The sequence below is a fragment of the Podarcis raffonei genome, chromosome 3 (genome assembly GCF_027172205.1).
Source record: "Podarcis raffonei isolate rPodRaf1 chromosome 3, rPodRaf1.pri, whole genome shotgun sequence".
Taxonomy (NCBI): domain Eukaryota; kingdom Metazoa; phylum Chordata; class Lepidosauria; order Squamata; family Lacertidae; genus Podarcis; species Podarcis raffonei.
In genome coordinates, this window is record NC_070604.1 from 36,576,010 (window position 1) to 36,583,969 (window position 7,960).

Sequence of the window (7,960 nt, forward strand, 5' to 3'; positions counted from 1 at the left end):
ACCCTGATGTTGGGAAAGATGGAGGGCACAAGGAGAAGAGGATGACAGAGGACGAGATGGTTGGATAGTGTTCTACTAACATGAGTTTGACCAAACTGCGGGAGGCAATGGAAGACAGGAGTGCCTGGCGTGCTCTGGTCCATGGGGTCACGAAGAGTCGGACACGACTAAACGACTAAACAACAGGCTAACTTGTGCTCTTGACAAGGAGCTCTATGGGCACACATACCCTGTCCCTTGCGCCTTTGGCAAGGAGTTGTTTTGTCCCTGCCCCATTCCTTGCCCCCTTGGCAAGGAGAGGTATTGGCGCCTCTGAGGCCAGGAGAGACCATAGACCAGAAAGTCTGCTTTTCATCGACTGGGGAGGGGGCCCCACAGGGCTGCCGTGACAGCCCACGCCAGAAACTGGATTTGTCTGCTGAGTTGACTAGAGGAGCAGCGGCAGTGGAGGAGCGGCCTGGGGAGTGTGCAAACAGGCAGATTGACTCCTGGCCACTCCAGGCCAGAGTGGAGACGTGCAAGTAGATAAATAGGTTCTGCTCCGGCGGGAAGGTAAATGGCGTTTCCGTGCGCTGCTCTGGTTCGCCAGAAGCTGCTTAGTCATGCTGGCCACATGACCCGGAAGCTGTACGCCGGCTCCCTCGGCCAATAAAGCGAGATGAGCAACACAACCCCAGAGTTGGCCCCAACTGGACCTAATGGTCAGGGGTCCCTTTACCTTTTTATAGTGAAAAATACAGTGGTACCTCGGGTTAAGTACTTAATTTGTTCCGGAGGTCCGTTCTTAACCTGAAACTGTTCTTAACCTGAAGCACCACTTTAGCTAATGGGGCCTCCCGCTGCAGCTGCGCCGCCAGAGCAAGATTTCTGTTCTCATCCTGAAGCAAAGTTCTTAACCTGAAGCACTATTTCGGGGTTAGCAGAGTCTGTAACCTGAAGCGTATGTAACCCGAAGCGTATGTAACCCAAGGTACCACTGTACATCTTATGCAGGGAAGCGAAGGAGAAATGTTATAATCAGGCAAGCTTTCATCTTCTTTCTTTTTATTCATCTGTGCTTTGGGGGACACTAGGCAGTACTGGCCATATCAGCTTACTGCTGATGGGCATGTTATAAGGATCTCGCACATTACATAGAAAGGGAAGTGTAGGCAGGGCTTGGCTCAGTCAACAGCTGTGTTCACACAGTCAAGATATGCATGAGCTTCAACTCCGGCATGCAGCTGATTTGCTCCTCCCTTCATCTGAGCAGTGGAGCAAGACAGGAACCACAGTCAACATTCGAACCAGAAAACGATAGTTAAAGGCTTTCAAACTACCCAGAGTATGAAACCCCTGGTTTGGATATAATGGGAAGCTTTACTTATTTATTTTATTTATATACCGCCTTATACCCGGAGGTCTCAAGGTATAGCTTCCGGTCTTGTGCATTTTCTCATGGGAAGAGAGGAGAAAATGGGATTTCTGTGGCTGAATGAAGCTTGTACATATCTCAGCTTATTAAGGCTAGATGTGATCATATGAAAGTGGCCAATGGCTCTATGTATGTGCCCTTTCCCATAGTGGGGTCCTTTCCTCCTAGATTCATCTGTCTCATTCTCTATGGCAACATTGTCACTTCCATTTAACGTCTTCCATGCCCTGTCCTTGCTGCCCTTTCAAGAACAGCACCTGGACATATTTCCCATCTATCCAAAGGATGAAAAAGCAAGAGAAACTGTAATTTACAGGAAAGGTTAGAGGCAAGAACCTCTAAGCAAGGTCTAACCATGCTTAGACCTGAGTCAGGAAGCATCAATGGAACTGTGCTGGAACTCTTAAAGACCTTTGTTTTCTCCTTGTTAACTCCATCAAGCACCAATGCTCAATATAGGTTAAAGGGTAGAGGACAAAATGAACCATTGTTCTTATTTAGGTCACCCCAGAAGTTACATGGAAGCTACCTTATCACTGCCCTTGCAATTCTGCAAATAAATGCTTTAAGCCCACTTGCCATGGTGATAAACTGCTTAGTTAAGAGAACTTAAAACTCAACATTTTACTGGTCTATTAACATTTGATATCCCAGGGTTGAAATGCACCTGCCAACAATTTAGAGCCCAAGTCTAAAAATGTTAGGTTTACTTCCAAATATAAATCCAAAAATGTACATTACTAAAAGCATCACTAAATAGTAGCACTGTCAACCAATGAAAGATGTCTTAGTTGCATATTGGGGTGGGTGGGTGGCGTTAGGGGAGGGGTAGTACCTCTGGTGGGGGACACATTGTGCGCCTTCTGGGGTAGTTTGTCCAGCTTTGGTCCCCACTCTGCACTCAGTTCTCATCTTTGGCTCCTAGAAGCTGTTGACATGAGGCAGCTGCCACACCCTGGGAAAGGCTTCAACTGGCTGACTATACCAGGTGAGGGTAGCCAATGGGTCTCAAACCCTCAGAAAGTTAGGGAATACTTCCTGCATGCAAAGACAAGCTCTGGTGGACTGAGCAGATGAGACCAATAATGGGTCCAATGGTCAGGAAGGTGTTTTTTTCACATGCTGTAGAGGGAAGTGAGGAGCAGATGGGGCTCGTCAACCCAGTAAAGTAGCCCATCTAGGAGAACAATGATCCTAAACTTCCGCTGCCTTGAGGGATCTTTTCAGGAGAAGGAAAGGAGGAGTAAACCCTACACAAATCCAGAGGGGAGTCCCTAAAACAGTTGGATGGTGCCTTGTATGTCTCCTTCTGGCAACTCCTGCAGTCAAGCTGGCACCAAACATATTGCTCTGCTTTCCTTTGGACAATATCAGCAAGGCCAAGAGGCGGCTCTTGTCATCTGGGTAGTCCAGGACTTCCATATACACCACCCAGGCTTATACTTTGGTGTTACTAACGCAGCAGTTTGACTTCATCCCAGAGATGTACTCCATGATCTTTCAAGACAGATGGATGCCGACAACAAGTTGCGTAGTCACGTTTAAACAAATTATTTTAAATTAAAAACATTAATATTATCAAAATGACAGCGCAAGTGCCTTTTGGAATACTGAAATTGTTGTACTATTTAACAAAGGGTATCCTTAACTGCTGGAGGGGGGGAACCATATTTTAAATATTTTCTTTTTTATTCCCTATTACAAAGCATAATGAACCAAACCAATCAAAAACAATAAACACACCCTTTCAGCTTCGAACAATTAACTAACTAGGATGGTGTACACACTATACCTTTGAAGCACATTCGAAGCAACTTATTTCCACTCAAAGAATTCTAGGCACTGTAGTCAACCCCACACAGAGTTACAACTCAAAGCAACTCTTAACAAACTACAATGCCCATAATTCTTTGAGGGGGGAAATATGCTTTAAATGTGCTTTAAATGCATAATTTGTACACAGTCACCAGCCGCAAATTGTTAACCTAGCAATTAAAGACTGTAGACCTAATAAATGTTATCCCAATGGATTCAGAAATGGTAGTCTGTAAGGAAAAGGCAATAACAATAGTCATAATGATGCCACGGGTCATTTCAGCTGAACTATATTTGCAGCACCTGCTCATTTTCCAAATGGCAAACTAATAACTACAGTCTCTGCAGGGCATTTCATATATTATGGTACCCACATGAAGGCTGTAGGGACATTGTTCCCCCATGGTGGTTCTCCATTCAGCACCTGCAACATCTGGTTGAAATCTGGTTTCCACATGCTATTACTAATTTATAGCACTGTACCAACCACATCTGCTCAAAGGCATGTCATATTAAATTCAGTGGGGTTTACATCTGGATTATTAGAGTTAAGATTGCAGCCTTAGTCTGGAATTGCTAAACTTTATCCACTCGTTTTTTGGGTTTTTTTAAAGTGAATCCCCTTAAGGAACAGGAACTACCTAAGTACTTAAGGGCAATAAGGAGCAACTCATCCGTATTTGTACATTTCTACTCCACTCTTCAACCCCAAAGTGGTTGCCATATTAACTGGCAATAGCTAAAAGGGAATGATTAAACAAGACAATGCATAAAACTCATGGATAATATTTAAAACAGCAGAGCATATATTAAACAGAATAAAACAAGACCAGAATTAAAATCAAGAAGCCCTCAAATTCACCTGGCATCACATGAATGATGTGGGTTGGACTCGATGGCCCTTGTGGTCTCTTCCAACTCTATGATTCTATGATTCTATGAATATTAAAGATGGTACTAGAAGACTCTTCCTGGGAGAGAGCATGCCAAGGATCAGTAATCCTGCAGTAATGTTGAACAGGAAGCAATTGGAGGCAGAAGGTGGAAGTTTCTAATTAAAATTGCAGAGGATTTTGTTTAAATATAACGTTTATTAAACTGAAGCATTATAGAAGCATCTTGGCCATGGGGATGGCTCTTTCGGGTTTTATTAATAGCTGTTTGGAACAATAATTTTAATTGTGGAAAATCACTGGTTATAAAATAAATTCTACCTGTGGGAAGTCCCTCTAAGGCGGCACCAGCATCACTTCCTTCTGCAAAACTATTATGTAGGCTGTCTATGTGAATCATGTGGAAATCTGTTTTTACAACTGGTTTGACACCCAAAAAATCCCAGTTTATTTTTAAAGTGCCAGAAATCTTTTTGTTAAGGTATAAGACACACGTGAGCCACTATGAAGAGGTGGGATTTTTTAATACGGCATCAATTCCACTGAATTAATAAATATCAGTTATGCCACTGCCTTTAATGAGAAAAGTAGACTGTGGGGAAAATATGGCAGTGAAAAGAAGACAATGAGCTTTTAGGAATCTGTGTTAAGGAAAACTGAAAAGTGGGGGAGAATTCCTCACCGTGCTCTGTGTCTGAACTGAACCTTATTTAATTCAATATTTGACCTTTTAAATATAGCTGATCCTTCTCCCACCCAAAGTTTACAGTCCTGAGTTCAAGCCCTGAAACTGTAAAGTTTGCAGAAACCCCTTTCTACTGAGTTTCATCTGAATTATAAAGAAAAAGCAGACCCACCTCTCCCTACTACTCTCATGTAAATAGATAGTATGAGCAATATGTTTGTAATCAGATTAGCCACTACAATTAGCTTGGGCTAATGCTACCTTCCCCTCTTGAAACTTTAAACATCCCATGGAAGGCCCAGTGATGAAGGAAGGTAATTCATCTTAATCCAGTGGATGCTCCAGTAAGGTAGGGAATTCTCCTTTTGTGACTCCCTGTTCACATAAAAGATGTAGCGACACCTGAAATAAATGTTGAGTGTGTAGCATTGTAATAACAACAACAACAATAAGAACAATAATAATAATTCAATTTATATACCACCCTTTATCAAAAGACCCCAAGGCGGTGTACAACAACATTAAAAACACATTATAGAACAATAATAAAAACATAATAAAACAGCACACTAACAGGCAGACAAATAATAAAATAGTTATTACAATCTTTAGCCCTATACTTTCACAGGCCATAGATTATTTAATAGCCATAGGCCAGGGTAAAGAGGAATATTTTTTCCTGGCGCCTAAAGACGTGTAATGATGGCGCCAGGAGAGCCTTTCTGAGAGAGTATTCCACAGTTGGGAAGCCACCACAGAAAAGGCCTGTTCTCTTGTTGCCACCCTTCGAACCTCTCTAGGATGAGGGACATAGAGAAGGGCCTCAGCTGGCAATACAGGAAATAAGGCTCAGCTATCTTGGGTACTGAAATCCTCCTCAACACCATCAGAAATAGTTTTCGAAGCTTCACACTAAATGAGTGTCAGACCAGGGTCTGGAAGACCAGGGTACAAATCTTCACTCAGTCATGAAACTCAGAGGGTGACTTTGGGCCAATCGCTCTCTCTCAACCTAACCCACCTCACAGGGCTGTCATGAGGAAAAAATGAGGGGAGAACTGTGTGAGTCACCTTGAGATTCTTGGAGGAAAGGTGAGATAGAAATGTACTAGAGAAAGAAAGTAAATGAAATAAAACCCCTAGGTGGTTGTCACCAATGGAGGCTAAGGAAGTGAAAAAACTTAATATGGAATCTAAATGGCCAAAATATTGGGAAATTATAGAACAAGAAGGTGGAAAAGTGAAACTACAGAGCTATGAGAAATTGAAGTCTAAAGTAAGAGACTGGCTTCATTATTACCAGATAAATGAGGTATTTAAACAGGACAGGAAAATTGGCTTCCAGGTGGAAAAGTCAAAGTTAGAAACAGAATTGTTAGAACCCAATACTAAGAATCTGTCAATAATGTACAACTTGCTGTTGAAATGGAATACACAGGATGAAACGGTTAAATCAGCTATGATTAAATGGGCACAGGATATTGGACATGACATTATGTTTGCTGACTGGGAACAGTTATGGACCACCGGAATGAAGTTTACGGCATGTAATGCCCTAAGAGAGAATATTATGAAAATGATTTATAGGTGGTACATGACCCCAGTCAAGCTTGCAAAAATCTACCATTTGTCCAATAATAAATGCTGGAAATGTAATGAAACTGAAGGTACTTTCTATCACCTTTGGTGGACGTGCCCAAGGATTAAGGTCTTCTGGGAAATGATTTATAATGAAATTAAGAAGGTGCTTAAGTGTACCTTTCATAAGAAACCAGAGGCTTTTCTCCTGGGCATGGTAGGCCAATTGGTGTCAAAGAAAGATAGGACGTTTTTTATGTATGCTACAACAGCAGCAAGAGTTTTACTAGCAAAGTATTGGAAGACACAAGAACTACCCACGCTGGAAGAGTGGCAGACGAAGGTGATTGACTATATGGGACTGGCGGAGATGACGGGCAGAATCCGTGACCAAGGGAAAGAGACGGTGGAAGAAGATTGGAAGAAATTTAAATTTTATCTTAAAAATTGTTGTAAAATTAGTGAGTGTTAAAATGTCATGGGTAAAGCATAGCAGATTTGCAGCGATAAATGATTGGATAAGAGAGAAAAAAAGGGTTAAAAAAGGGATTTATAAGTAATTTAGATCAGGGGTTGCTGAAAAAGTTTAAAACAGGGATGCAGAAAAGGGAGGCATGGGGAAGTCGTTGAAATTGGGTATAAGAAAAAAAGATTATGAAATTATACATGTTTATATGTTTGTTTGTTTGTGTATTGTTGTTTGTAATGTCTTATAATATATGTTGAAAAACCAATAAAAATTTTATTTAAAAAAAAGAGAGAAAGAAAGTAAATGAATGTTAACCAGGTACAGTTTTACAGGGCATTCGGCTCCCATCCAATCACATTCACAGTGTGATGATCAAATGTAACTGAAGAACTTTAGGAATTCATTTGGCTTTAATAAAAACAAAAACGGAAAAAGATGATTTGGGGGCATGATAGGAAGATAGCACTGTTAATGAGAGAATAATTGTATTCTGAACCCATGAAAACACAAAGCCGTATTTGTGGCAAGTTCCACAAACAAGAGCATTGTTTACTACAGAGGGATTTCTGACCTATGCTTTATTTGAACTGGAGGTGGCTTGTTGTACCTTTTGTTTATATAAAAACAAACTCTGGCAGCTTCTGGTGGAAGGTGAACTTGCAAGGCTAGTGCAAGAGTCTCCACAAATTATATGTCTCGTGAGGGTTTTTAATGGGAGCATCAACACAGAGTACCACAAGGTTCATACCTTGCTTCAGCTTGCTGACACTGATATGCTGTGTCTGAAATCCAGGTTTGTAATGCATGTTGTTCTCAAGGAAGAGCTTGTTTGTATGGATCTCCTGGTTGTTTTGAATATGATCTTGCCAACTACTTACTGCACCCAACATTATTCATGTATAATAGTATGGTAATTTTGAAAGTTTAACTAATCATTTAAGTTCTGTCATGCAGGAATGGATAGACAGTATAAAAACATTTTTTAAACCCAAAACAACAAAACCTTCCAGGTATAACAAGCTTTTTAGAAGTTAGTACAACAGTGCAATCCAATCCATGCCTACTCAGAAGTAAGTCCTTTGGGATTTGATGAGATTTACACCCAG